The sequence below is a fragment of the Microcebus murinus genome, chromosome 25, assembly GCF_040939455.1.
Source record: "Microcebus murinus isolate Inina chromosome 25, M.murinus_Inina_mat1.0, whole genome shotgun sequence".
In the NCBI taxonomy this organism is placed as follows: domain Eukaryota; kingdom Metazoa; phylum Chordata; class Mammalia; order Primates; family Cheirogaleidae; genus Microcebus; species Microcebus murinus.
This window is the reverse complement of record NC_134128.1, coordinates 27,772,382-27,785,383: the sequence shown is the minus strand read 5'-3', so window position 1 is coordinate 27,785,383 and position 13,002 is coordinate 27,772,382. Positions and strand designations below refer to the sequence as shown.

At 64.1% G+C, this 13,002-nt stretch overlaps 4 pseudogenes; all 4 read left to right on the top strand.

Moving 5' to 3' along the window:
- The first annotated feature begins 1,286 nt into the window (after window positions 1–1,286).
- On the top strand, window positions 1,287–1,405 carry LOC142864540 (uncharacterized; annotated as a pseudogene).
- Window positions 1,406–4,934: 3,529 nt separating this feature from the next.
- On the top strand, window positions 4,935–5,053 carry LOC142864539 (uncharacterized; annotated as a pseudogene).
- A 3,527-nt stretch (window positions 5,054–8,580) lies between these two features.
- Window positions 8,581–8,699, top strand: LOC142864612 (uncharacterized; annotated as a pseudogene).
- Window positions 8,700–12,229: 3,530 nt separating this feature from the next.
- Window positions 12,230–12,348, top strand: LOC142864538 (uncharacterized; annotated as a pseudogene).
- Window positions 12,349–13,002: the final 654 nt, after the last annotated feature.

Below are 13,002 nucleotides of genomic sequence, written 5' to 3'. Positions count from 1 at the left end.
GCGGAAGGGGGTGCCCATGCGAGGGGACATTTTCAGGCCAAGTACCAGCTTCAGCCTGATCCTCCTGGGAACCCCGGGGTGTACGTCCCACCTCCTGGTTGTCCCGCTCTGAGACAAGGAGCCGGGCTTCGCATTCCCCCAGCAGCCAGTCGTGGGCTGAGGACACCTGGGGCCTTGGGAACTCCCTGGCTTCTCTTTGGATTACCATTTGGAGCTGCTTGGGAATCCTGCCGCCACACACACCCGAGTGCAGGTGTCTTCTGCACGGACTGGGGGCCTCGCGCTTCTGAATGCCACTGGCTCGCCACCCACCCACGGGTGAACCTGGTCAGGGTGCTTTCTCTAAGGAGCAGACTCTGATCCGGGCGGGCTACCGGTGTCTCTGTTTGCTCGTTTCTTTCTTCCATTTCGGGAAAGTCTTCCTTACTGGGTGTGGAAATCTCCTATGCCTTTCCTCGCCTATTCTGTCAGCTTTAAAATTCTCTTTCAGTTGCCACCCTCACAGATGGATTAGGAAACTCTTTTCGGTGCCTTCATTAGTGAAATGACCTCAAGGAAGCTCGAATCCAATATCTAATCGCCGGCTTTTAGCAAGTCCACACCCGAGGGTGGTTGGGGTCCAATCCAGCCCCGGGCCAGGCCCAGGCCCCTTGGACTGGGCCACGGGAGGACACAGAGCAGGGTCCCGGCCCCCACGGGAGCGGTGCCGGCAGTTCTCCAAGGGCTTGGGGGTTTTCCAGAGGTAGGAGATGGAGGGGACTGATTTCTTCAGCGCCCCCCAAACCACCCCGCCCCGCCCCACCCCAGCCATGGGACACATCCCGAGAGACGCCCCTACACTCGCTCCCCTCCCCCATGCGCTGTGCCCCAGCCCTGGCCCTGGGGAATAGGCGGCAGCCCACCCACAGGGCGGGGGCGCAGCTGACAGGGGTTGTGCGGGAGGGCGGCCCCTGGCTGGGGTCAAAGGGTGAGCGCGCGTGCGCAGTCAGCGGCCGCGCGCTGGGGGTGGGGGCGGGTAGGTGAAGGAGGCGAGGTGAGGAGAGGAGGGGGGCTGGAAGGTCTCCACCTTGGCGGGTCCAGCCGTGGAGGCGCATCGTGTCTGTGTGTGTGTGTGTGTGTGTGTAGACAGCCCCCCATCCCACCCCGCCCCGCCACGTCCCTCACCTCAGTCCTCCGGAGTCCGCCCGACCGGGCCGGCGAACTCCACAGGCCCGGCGCGGGTCAGCGCTATCGCGGGGAAGCGCGGTGAGGCTGGCCTCTTGAGCGGGGCAGGGGCGCCCTCCGCGGTCTACGGCCACACCACCCCGAACGCGCCCCATCTCGTCTGCTCTCAGAAGCTAAGCAGCGTCGGGCCTGGTTAGTACTTGGATGGGAGACCGCCTGGGAATCCCGGGTGCCCTAGGCTTTTTTTTTTTTTTTTTGCCTGTTGCTCTGTCCCCTTGCTGGGAGCGCGGCGGCGGGGCGGCCGTCCGGCGGATCACCCCCACCCTCAGCGCCCGCCGCGGTGCCTGCCGCCCCAGCCCGCACCGTGGGGCCTCCTCTTGTCCCAAGCGGGGACACCGCCGCCACGGGGCAGCATGCGTGCCATCTGGACTGTCAGGTCTCAGACCAAAGGTCTGGTCTGTGGGAACCGACACGCTGGAGGAAACCTCGAGAGTCTGAGAGGGGAGGGAGTTCCGGAAGGATTCCAGGATGTCACTTTGAGCGAGTATGTGACCAGAACTCGTCCCGTTGCTTTTGGGGTTCTATGGGCTACACGCAGGAATCTCTGGTGGTGGCACTGGAGGTTGGGGGATCCGGAGTCACACCCAGACCTGCTCGACAGGCCTCCTTTTACTTTTCTTTTCGGATTCATTTTCTTAGAAAGTGTCTCTTATCTCTATGATTGCATTTTCTTTTCTCTCTCTTTTCAAGCAGATGATGGGAGTACAAGTATTGAGGTGACATGTGTTGCCCGTGCCCCCCTCCCCCCTGTCTCCTTATTTATTTCTCATTTTCTCCCAGCGTATTGTGGGGGTACCAATGTTCAGGTCGGGTGCATTGCTCTTTCCCCGCCTCCCCCCTCTGGTCAGAGCTTCAAGTGCGCCCATCCCCCAGTCGGTGCGCACCCACCCCCTCCCTAATGCATGTGTATGCCCACCCCCTCCCCACGCCCGCCCGACACCCACCCGATGAAGGTGATTCCTCGCTGTCCACTTAGGTGTCCATCCGTTCGTACCAATTTGCCGGTGAGCGCGCGCACGTGGTGCTCGTGTGTCCGTTCTTGGGATACCTGGCCTACTGGAACGGGTTCCAGCTCTGGCCAGGAGAACACGAGAGGCGCGCTCTCACCGCTGCTCCTCACAGCCGAATGGCACTCCGTGGTGTCCACGCGCCGCATGTTATTAATGCACTCCTGGATGGATGGGCACTCGGGTCGCTTCCACATCTTTGCGATTGTGAATTGTGCCCTAACTGTCACCCTACCCCTTACCCAGCCCGTCTCCTCTGCCCCTGCCTGACGCGCTCCTCCCCCGCCAGGCCCGTCACTGTCCTCGGCCCCTGCCCCTGCCTGACCGGCCCCTTCCCGCCCCGGCCCGTCACCGTCACCGTCACCGTCACCGTCCTCTGCCCCTGCCTGACAGGCTCGTCCCCGCCCGGCCCACCACCTGGGCCACTGCCTGACTCGCTCCGCTCCTCCCCGGCCAGGCCCGTCACTGTCCTGGGCCCCTGCCTGACCGGCTCCTTCCCGCCCGGCCTGTCACCGTCCTCTGCCCCTGCCTGACACGCTCCTCCCCGCCCGTCACCGTCCTCGGCCCCTGCCTGACCGGCTCCTCCGTCGCCTGGGCCTTCCAGGGGCTTGGTGTGGACGCTGCTTCCAGGAAGCCCTCCAGGAACCCGGCAGCAGGGCGGCCGCAGCAGTCTGGCGCAGGCATCGCTAAGTCCCCTGCCGGGGACGGGGACGTGCCCCGCTGTGCCGCGGGGGGCCCAGCCTGGTGTCTTCCCTGAGGCCCTGGGGCTGCCGCTCCCCGCAAGGGGAGAGCCTCGGAGGTGGGGACCGCCTCCTGATGGGGACGTCCACGCAGCTCTCCACGTCGGATTCCGGGGCTCTCTGTCCTGCCTGAAGGCCCAGCTGGCCTGCGGGTCCTTAGAGTGGCAGAAACATCCTCAAACTGATATTGCGAGTCCGGTGGTTGTCTGCACTTTTGTGCTGGGCACCCCAGGGAGGCCCAGGGGCTGGCTGGACAACGCGGTCTGCTCGGGTGCTTTGGAGGAGCAACCGATGCCCTTTGGACTTTGGTAGCAGCGTCTCAGGTGTCTCTGAGCCCTGCGCCATGTCGGGGAGGAGGCGGGAGGGGCCGCGACCTGCAGTCGTGTTCCCGGGGTGGCACGGCATGTGGCTTCTTCCACAGGCTGCTTGGCCTGGGCTCCCTGCACCTGGGCCTTTGGGGGACTGGCCCTGTGCTTGCCAACGCTTCCTGCAGGGACCCGGAGCTGGGAGGTGGCATCTCCCAGCCCTGGGCCGGGCAGAACCCCAGCGGGCCATGCCCACAACCTCTCTCAGCACGGGTCCCCCAGAAGGCTCCTTTGGGACCAGGATTCTCCTGCGGGTGACTTCTTAAAGTCTGGCCCCTGGATGGAGGGGCTCCGGGAGTAGAGGAGCCGGAAGCGGAAGGGGGTGCCCATGCGAGGGGACATTTTCAGGCCAAGTACCAGCTTCAGCCTGATCCTCCTGGGAACCCCGGGGTGTACGTCCCACCTCCTGGTTGTCCCCCTCTGAGACAAGGAGCCGGGCTTCGCATTCCCACAGCAGCCAGTCGTGGGCTGAGGACACCTGGGGCCTTGGGAACTCCCTGGCTTCTCTTTGGATTACCATTTGGAGCTGCTTGGGAATCCTGCCGCCACACACACCCGAGTGCAGGTGTCTTCTGCACGGACTGCGGGCCTCGCGCTTCTGAATGCCACTGGCTCGCCACCCACCCACGGGTGAACCTGGTCAGGGTGCTTTCTCTAAGGAGCAGACTCTGATCCGGGCGGGCTACCGGTGTCTCTGTTTGCTCGTTTCTTTCTTCCATTTCGGGAAAGTCTTCCTTACTGGGTGTGGAAATCTCCTATGCCTTTCCTCGCCTATTCTGTCAGCTTTAAAATTCTCTTTCAGTTGCCACCCTCACAGATGGATTAGGAAACTCTTTTCAGTGCCTTCATTAGTGAAATGACCTCAAGGAAGCTCGAATCCAATATCTAATCGCCGGCTTTTAGCAAGTCCACACCCGAGGGTGGTTGGGGTCCAATCCAGCCCCGGGCCAGGCCCAGGCCCCTTGGACTGGGCCACAGGAGGACACAGAGCAGGGTCCCGGCCCCCACGGGAGCGGTGCCGGCAGTTCTCCAAGGGCTTGGGGGTTTTCCAGAGGTAGGAGATGGAGGGGACTGATTTCTTCAGCGCCCCCCAAACCACCCCGCCCCGCCCCACCCCAGCCATGGGACACATCCCGAGAGACGCCCCTACACTCGCTCCCCTCCCCCATGCGCTGTGTCCCAGCCCTGGCCCTGGGGAATAGGCGGCAGCCCACCCACAGGGCGGGGGCGCAGCTGAGAGGGGTTGTGTGGGAGGGCGGCCCCTGGCTGGGGTCAAAGGGTGAGCGCGCGTGCGCAGTCAGCGGCCGCGCGCTGGGGGTGGGGGCGGGTAGGTGAAGGAGGCGAGGTGAGGAGAGGAGGGGGGCTGGAAGGTCTCCACCTTGGCGGGTCCAGCCGTGGAGGCGCATCGTGTCTGTGTGTGTGTGTGTGTGTGTGTAGACAGCCCCCCATCCCACCCCGCCCCGCCACGTCCCTCACCTCAGTCCTCCGGAGTCCGCCCGACCGGGCCGGCGAACTCCACAGGCCCGGCGCGGGTCAGCGCTATCGCGGGGAAGCGCGGTGAGGCTGGCCTCTTGAGCGGGGCAGGGGCGCCCTCCGCGGTCTACGGCCACACCACCCCGAACGCGCCCCATCTCGTCTGCTCTCAGAAGCTAAGCAGCGTCGGGCCTGGTTAGTACTTGGATGGGAGACCGCCTGGGAATCCCGGGTGCCCTAGGCTTTTTTTTTTTTTTTGCCTGTTGCTCTGTCCCCTTGCTGGGAGCGCGGCGGCGGGGCGGCCGTCCGGCGGATCACCCCCACCCTCAGCGCCCGCCGCGGTGCCTGCCGCCCCAGCCCGCACCGTGGGGCCTCCTCTTGTCCCAAGCGGGGACACCGCCGCCACGGGGCAGCATGCGTGCCATCTGGACTGTCAGGTCTCAGACCAAAGGTCTGGTCTGTGGGAACCGACACGCTGGAGGAAACCTCGAGAGTCTGAGAGGGGAGGGAGTTCCGGAAGGATTCCAGGATGTCACTTTGAGCGAGTATGTGACCAGAACTCGTCCCGTTGCTTTTGGGGTTCTATGGGCTACAGGCAGGAATCTCTGGTGGTGGCACTGGAGGTTGGGGGATCCGGAGTCACACCCAGACCTGCTCGACAGGCCTCCTTTTACTTTTCTTTTCGGATTCATTTTCTTAGAAAGTGTCTCTTATCTCTATGATTGCATTTTCTTTTCTCTCTCTTTTCAAGCAGATGATGGGAGTACAAGTATTGAGGTGACATGTGTTGCCCGTGCCCCCCTCCCCCCTGTCTCCTTATTTATTTCTCATTTTCTCCCAGCGTATTGTGGGGGTACCAATGTTCAGGTCGGGTGCATTGCTCTTTCCCCGCCTCCCCCCTCTGGTCAGAGCTTCAAGTGCGCCCATCCCCCAGTCGGTGCGCACCCACCCCCTCCCTAATGCATGTGTATGCCCACCCCCTCCCCACGCCCGCCCGACACCCACCCGATGAAGGTGATTCCTCGCTGTCCACTTAGGTGTCCATCCGTTCGTACCAATTTGCCGGTGAGCGCGCGCACGTGGTGCTCGTGTGTCCGTTCTTGGGATACCTGGCCTACTGGAACGGGTTCCAGCTCTGGCCAGGAGAACACGAGAGGCGCGCTCTCACCGCTGCTCCTCACAGCCGAATGGCACTCCGTGGTGTCCACGCGCCGCATGTTATTAATGCACTCCTGGATGGATGGGCACTCGGGTCGCTTCCACATCTTTGCGATTGTGAATTGTGCCCTAACTGTCACCCTACCCCTTACCCAGCCCGTCTCCTCTGCCCCTGCCTGACGCGCTCCTCCCCCGCCAGGCCCGTCACTGTCCTCGGCCCCTGCCCCTGCCTGACCGGCCCCTTCCCGCCCCGGCCCGTCACCGTCACCGTCACCGTCACCGTCCTCTGCCCCTGCCTGACAGGCTCGTCCCCGCCCGGCCCACCACCTGGGCCACTGCCTGACTCGCTCCGCTCCTCCCCGGCCAGGCCCGTCACTGTCCTGGGCCCCTGCCTGACCGGCTCCTTCCCGCCCGGCCTGTCACCGTCCTCGGCCCCTGCCTGACACGCTCCTCCCCGCCCGTCACCGTCCTCGGCCCCTGCCTGACCGGCTCCTCCGTCGCCTGGGCCTTCCAGGGGCTTGGTGTGGACGCTGCTTCCAGGAAGCCCTCCAGGAACCCGGCAGCAGGGCGGCCGCAGCAGTCTGGCGCAGGCATCGCTAAGTCCCCTGCCGGGGACGGGGACGTGCCCCGCTGTGCCGCGGGGGGCCCAGCCTGGTGTCTTCCCTGAGGCCCTGGGGCTGCCGCTCCCCGCAAGGGGAGAGCCTCGGAGGTGGGGACCGCCTCCTGATGGGGACGTCCACGCAGCTCTCCACGTCGGATTCCGGGGCTCTCTGTCCTGCCTGAAGGCCCAGCTGGCCTGCGGGTCCTTAGAGTGGCAGAAACATCCTCAAACTGATATTGCGAGTCCGGTGGTTGTCTGCACTTTTGTGCTGGGCACCCCAGGGAGGCCCAGGGGCTGGCTGGACAACGCGGTCTGCTCGGGTGCTTTGGAGGAGCAACCGATGCCCTTTGGACTTTGGTAGCAGCGTCTCAGGTGTCTCTGAGCCCTGCGCCATGTCGGGGAGGAGGCGGGAGGGGCCGCGACCTGCAGTCGTGTTCCCGGGGTGGCACGGCATGTGGCTTCTTCCACAGGCTGCTTGGCCTGGGCTCCCTGCACCTGGGCCTTTGGGGGACTGGCCCTGTGCTTGCCAACGCTTCCTGCAGGGACCCGGAGCTGGGAGGTGGCATCTCCCAGCCCTGGGCCGGGCAGAGCCCCAGCGGGCCATGCCCACACCCTCTCTCAGCACGGGTCCCCCAGAAGGCTCCTTTGGGACCAGGATTCTCCTGCGGGTGACTTCTTAAAGTCTGGCCCCTGGATGGAGGGGCACCGGGAGTAGAGGAGCCGGAAGCGGAAGGGGGTGCCCATGCGAGGGGACATTTTCAGGCCAAGTACCAGCTTCAGCCTGATCCTCCTGGGAACCCCGGGGTGTACGTCCCACCTCCTGGTTGTCCCGCTCTGAGACAAGGAGCCGGGCTTCGCATTCCCCCAGCAGCCAGTCGTGGGCTGAGGACACCTGGGGCCTTGGGAACTCCCTGGCTTCTCTTTGGATTACCATTTGGAGCTGCTTGGGAATCCTGCCGCCACACACACCCGAGTGCAGGTGTCTTCTGCACGGACTGGGGGCCTCGCGCTTCTGAATGCCACTGGCTCGCCACCCACCCACGGGTGAACCTGGTCAGGGTGCTTTCTCTAAGGAGCAGACTCTGATCCGGGCGGGCTACCGGTGTCTCTGTTTGCTCGTTTCTTTCTTCCATTTCGGGAAAGTCTTCCTTACTGGGTGTGGAAATCTCCTATGCCTTTCCTCGCCTATTCTGTCAGCTTTAAAATTCTCTTTCAGTTGCCACCCTCACAGATGGATTAGGAAACTCTTTTCGGTGCCTTCATTAGTGAAATGACCTCAAGGAAGCTCGAATCCAATATCTAATCGCCGGCTTTTAGCAAGTCCACACCCGAGGGTGGTTGGGGTCCAATCCAGCCCCGGGCCAGGCCCAGGCCCCTTGGACTGGGCCACGGGAGGACACAGAGCAGGGTCCCGGCCCCCACGGGAGCGGTGCCGGCAGTTCTCCAAGGGCTTGGGGGTTTTCCAGAGGTAGGAGATGGAGGGGACTGATTTCTTCAGCGCCCCCCAAACCACCCCGCCCCGCCCCACCCCAGCCATGGGACACATCCCGAGAGACGCCCCTACACTCGCTCCCCTCCCCCATGCGCTGTGCCCCAGCCCTGGCCCTGGGGAATAGGCGGCAGCCCACCCACAGGGCGGGGGCGCAGCTGACAGGGGTTGTGCGGGAGGGCGGCCCCTGGCTGGGGTCAAAGGGTGAGCGCGCGTGCGCAGTCAGCGGCCGCGCGCTGGGGGTGGGGGCGGGTAGGTGAAGGAGGCGAGGTGAGGAGAGGAGGGGGGCTGGAAGGTCTCCACCTTGGCGGGTCCAGCCGTGGAGGCGCATCGTGTCTGTGTGTGTGTGTGTGTGTGTGTAGACAGCCCCCCATCCCACCCCGCCCCGCCACGTCCCTCACCTCAGTCCTCCGGAGTCCGCCCGACCGGGCCGGCGAACTCCACAGGCCCGGCGCGGGTCAGCGCTATCGCGGGGAAGCGCGGTGAGGCTGGCCTCTTGAGCGGGGCAGGGGCGCCCTCCGCGGTCTACGGCCACACCACCCCGAACGCGCCCCATCTCGTCTGCTCTCAGAAGCTAAGCAGCGTCGGGCCTGGTTAGTACTTGGATAGGAGACCGCCTGGGAATCCCGGGTGCCCTAGGCTTTTTTTTTTTTTTTTTTGCCTGTTGCTCTGTCCCCTTGCTGGGAGCGCGGCGGCGGGGCGGCCGTCCGGCGGATCACCCCCACCCTCAGCGCCCGCCGCGGTGCCTGCCGCCCCAGCCCGCACCGTGGGGCCTCCTCTTGTCCCAAGCGGGGACACCGCCGCCACGGGGCAGCATGCGTGCCATCTGGACTGTCAGGTCTCAGACCAAAGGTCTGGTCTGTGGGAACCGACACGCTGGAGGAAACCTCGAGAGTCTGAGAGGGGAGGGAGTTCCGGAAGGATTCCAGGATGTCACTTTGAGCGAGTATGTGACCAGAACTCGTCCCGTTGCTTTTGGGGTTCTATGGGCTACACGCAGGAATCTCTGGTGGTGGCACTGGAGGTTGGGGGATCCGGAGTCACACCCAGACCTGCTCGACAGGCCTCCTTTTACTTTTCTTTTCGGATTCATTTTCTTAGAAAGTGTCTCTTATCTCTATGATTGCATTTTCTTTTCTCTCTCTTTTCAAGCAGATGATGGGAGTACAAGTATTGAGGTGACATGTGTTGCCCGTGCCCCCCTCCCCCCTGTCTCCTTATTTATTTCTCATTTTCTCCCAGCGTATTGTGGGGGTACCAATGTTCAGGTCGGGTGCATTGCTCTTTCCCCGCCTCCCCCCTCTGGTCAGAGCTTCAAGTGCGCCCATCCCCCAGTCGGTGCGCACCCACCCCCTCCCTAATGCATGTGTATGCCCACCCCCTCCCCACGCCCGCCCGACACCCACCCGATGAAGGTGATTCCTCGCTGTCCACTTAGGTGTCCATCCGTTCGTACCAATTTGCCGGTGAGCGCGCGCACGTGGTGCTCGTGTGTCCGTTCTTGGGATACCTGGCCTACTGGAACGGGTTCCAGCTCTGGCCAGGAGAACACGAGAGGCGCGCTCTCACCGCTGCTCCTCACAGCCGAATGGCACTCCGTGGTGTCCACGCGCCGCATGTTATTAATGCACTCCTGGATGGATGGGCACTCGGGTCGCTTCCACATCTTTGCGATTGTGAATTGTGCCCTAACTGTCACCCTACCCCTTACCCAGCCCGTCTCCTCTGCCCCTGCCTGACGCGCTCCTCCCCCGCCAGGCCCGTCACTGTCCTCGGCCCCTGCCCCTGCCTGACCGGCCCCTTCCCGCCCCGGCCCGTCACCGTCACCGTCACCGTCACCGTCCTCTGCCCCTGCCTGACAGGCTCGTCCCCGCCCGGCCCACCACCTGGGCCACTGCCTGACTCGCTCCGCTCCTCCCCGGCCAGGCCCGTCACTGTCCTGGGCCCCTGCCTGACCGGCTCCTTCCCGCCCGGCCTGTCACCGTCCTCTGCCCCTGCCTGACACGCTCCTCCCCGCCCGTCACCGTCCTCGGCCCCTGCCTGACCGGCTCCTCCGTCGCCTGGGCCTTCCAGGGGCTTGGTGTGGACGCTGCTTCCAGGAAGCCCTCCAGGAACCCGGCAGCAGGGCGGCCGCAGCAGTCTGGCGCAGGCATCGCTAAGTCCCCTGCCGGGGACGGGGACGTGCCCCGCTGTGCCGCGGGGGGCCCAGCCTGGTGTCTTCCCTGAGGCCCTGGGGCTGCCGCTCCCCGCAAGGGGAGAGCCTCGGAGGTGGGGACCGCCTCCTGATGGGGACGTCCACGCAGCTCTCCACGTCGGATTCCGGGGCTCTCTGTCCTGCCTGAAGGCCCAGCTGGCCTGCGGGTCCTTAGAGTGGCAGAAACATCCTCAAACTGATATTGCGAGTCCGGTGGTTGTCTGCACTTTTGTGCTGGGCACCCCAGGGAGGCCCAGGGGCTGGCTGGACAACGCGGTCTGCTCGGGTGCTTTGGAGGAGCAACCGATGCCCTTTGGACTTTGGTAGCAGCGTCTCAGGTGTCTCTGAGCCCTGCGCCATGTCGGGGAGGAGGCGGGAGGGGCCGCGACCTGCAGTCGTGTTCCCGGGGTGGCACGGCATGTGGCTTCTTCCACAGGCTGCTTGGCCTGGGCTCCCTGCACCTGGGCCTTTGGGGGACTGGCCCTGTGCTTGCCAACGCTTCCTGCAGGGACCCGGAGCTGGGAGGTGGCATCTCCCAGCCCTGGGCCGGGCAGAACCCCAGCGGGCCATGCCCACAACCTCTCTCAGCACGGGTCCCCCAGAAGGCTCCTTTGGGACCAGGATTCTCCTGCGGGTGACTTCTTAAAGTCTGGCCCCTGGATGGAGGGGCTCCGGGAGTAGAGGAGCCGGAAGCGGAAGGGGGTGCCCATGCGAGGGGACATTTTCAGGCCAAGTACCAGCTTCAGCCTGATCCTCCTGGGAACCCCGGGGTGTACGTCCCACCTCCTGGTTGTCCCCCTCTGAGACAAGGAGCCGGGCTTCGCATTCCCACAGCAGCCAGTCGTGGGCTGAGGACACCTGGGGCCTTGGGAACTCCCTGGCTTCTCTTTGGATTACCATTTGGAGCTGCTTGGGAATCCTGCCGCCACACACACCCGAGTGCAGGTGTCTTCTGCACGGACTGCGGGCCTCGCGCTTCTGAATGCCACTGGCTCGCCACCCACCCACGGGTGAACCTGGTCAGGGTGCTTTCTCTAAGGAGCAGACTCTGATCCGGGCGGGCTACCGGTGTCTCTGTTTGCTCGTTTCTTTCTTCCATTTCGGGAAAGTCTTCCTTACTGGGTGTGGAAATCTCCTATGCCTTTCCTCGCCTATTCTGTCAGCTTTAAAATTCTCTTTCAGTTGCCACCCTCACAGATGGATTAGGAAACTCTTTTCAGTGCCTTCATTAGTGAAATGACCTCAAGGAAGCTCGAATCCAATATCTAATCGCCGGCTTTTAGCAAGTCCACACCCGAGGGTGGTTGGGGTCCAATCCAGCCCCGGGCCAGGCCCAGGCCCCTTGGACTGGGCCACAGGAGGACACAGAGCAGGGTCCCGGCCCCCACGGGAGCGGTGCCGGCAGTTCTCCAAGGGCTTGGGGGTTTTCCAGAGGTAGGAGATGGAGGGGACTGATTTCTTCAGCGCCCCCCAAACCACCCCGCCCCGCCCCACCCCAGCCATGGGACACATCCCGAGAGACGCCCCTACACTCGCTCCCCTCCCCCATGCGCTGTGTCCCAGCCCTGGCCCTGGGGAATAGGCGGCAGCCCACCCACAGGGCGGGGGCGCAGCTGAGAGGGGTTGTGTGGGAGGGCGGCCCCTGGCTGGGGTCAAAGGGTGAGCGCGCGTGCGCAGTCAGCGGCCGCGCGCTGGGGGTGGGGGCGGGTAGGTGAAGGAGGCGAGGTGAGGAGAGGAGGGGGGCTGGAAGGTCTCCACCTTGGCGGGTCCAGCCGTGGAGGCGCATCGTGTCTGTGTGTGTGTGTGTGTGTGTGTAGGCAGCCCCCCATCCCACCCCGCCCCGCCACGTCCCTCACCTCAGTCCTCCGGAGTCCGCCCGACCGGGCCGGCGAACTCCACAGGCCCGGCGCGGGTCAGCGCTATCGCGGGGAAGCGCGGTGAGGCTGGCCTCTTGAGCGGGGCAGGGGCGCCCTCCGCGGTCTACGGCCACACCACCCCGAACGCGCCCCATCTCGTCTGCTCTCAGAAGCTAAGCAGCGTCGGGCCTGGTTAGTACTTGGATGGGAGACCGCCTGGGAATCCCGGGTGCCCTAGGCTTTTTTTTTTTTTTTGCCTGTTGCTCTGTCCCCTTGCTGGGAGCGCGGCGGCGGGGCGGCCGTCCGGCGGATCACCCCCACCCTCAGCGCCCGCCGCGGTGCCTGCCGCCCCAGCCCGCACCGTGGGGCCTCCTCTTGTCCCAAGCGGGGACACCGCCGCCACGGGGCAGCATGCGTGCCATCTGGACTGTCAGGTCTCAGACCAAAGGTCTGGTCTGTGGGAACCGACACGCTGGAGGAAACCTCGAGAGTCTGAGAGGGGAGGGAGTTCCGGAAGGATTCCAGGATGTCACTTTGAGCGAGTATGTGACCAGAACTCGTCCCGTTGCTTTTGGGGTTCTATGGGCTACAGGCAGGAATCTCTGGTGGTGGCACTGGAGGTTGGGGGATCCGGAGTCACACCCAGACCTGCTCGACAGGCCTCCTTTTACTTTTCTTTTCGGATTCATTTTCTTAGAAAGTGTCTCTTATCTCTATGATTGCATTTTCTTTTCTCTCTCTTTTCAAGCAGATGATGGGAGTACAAGTATTGAGGTGACATGTGTTGCCCGTGCCCCCCTCCCCCCTGTCTCCTTATTTATTTCTCATTTTCTCCCAGCGTATTGTGGGGGTACCAATGTTCAGGTCGGGTGCATTGCTCTTTCCCCGCCTCCCC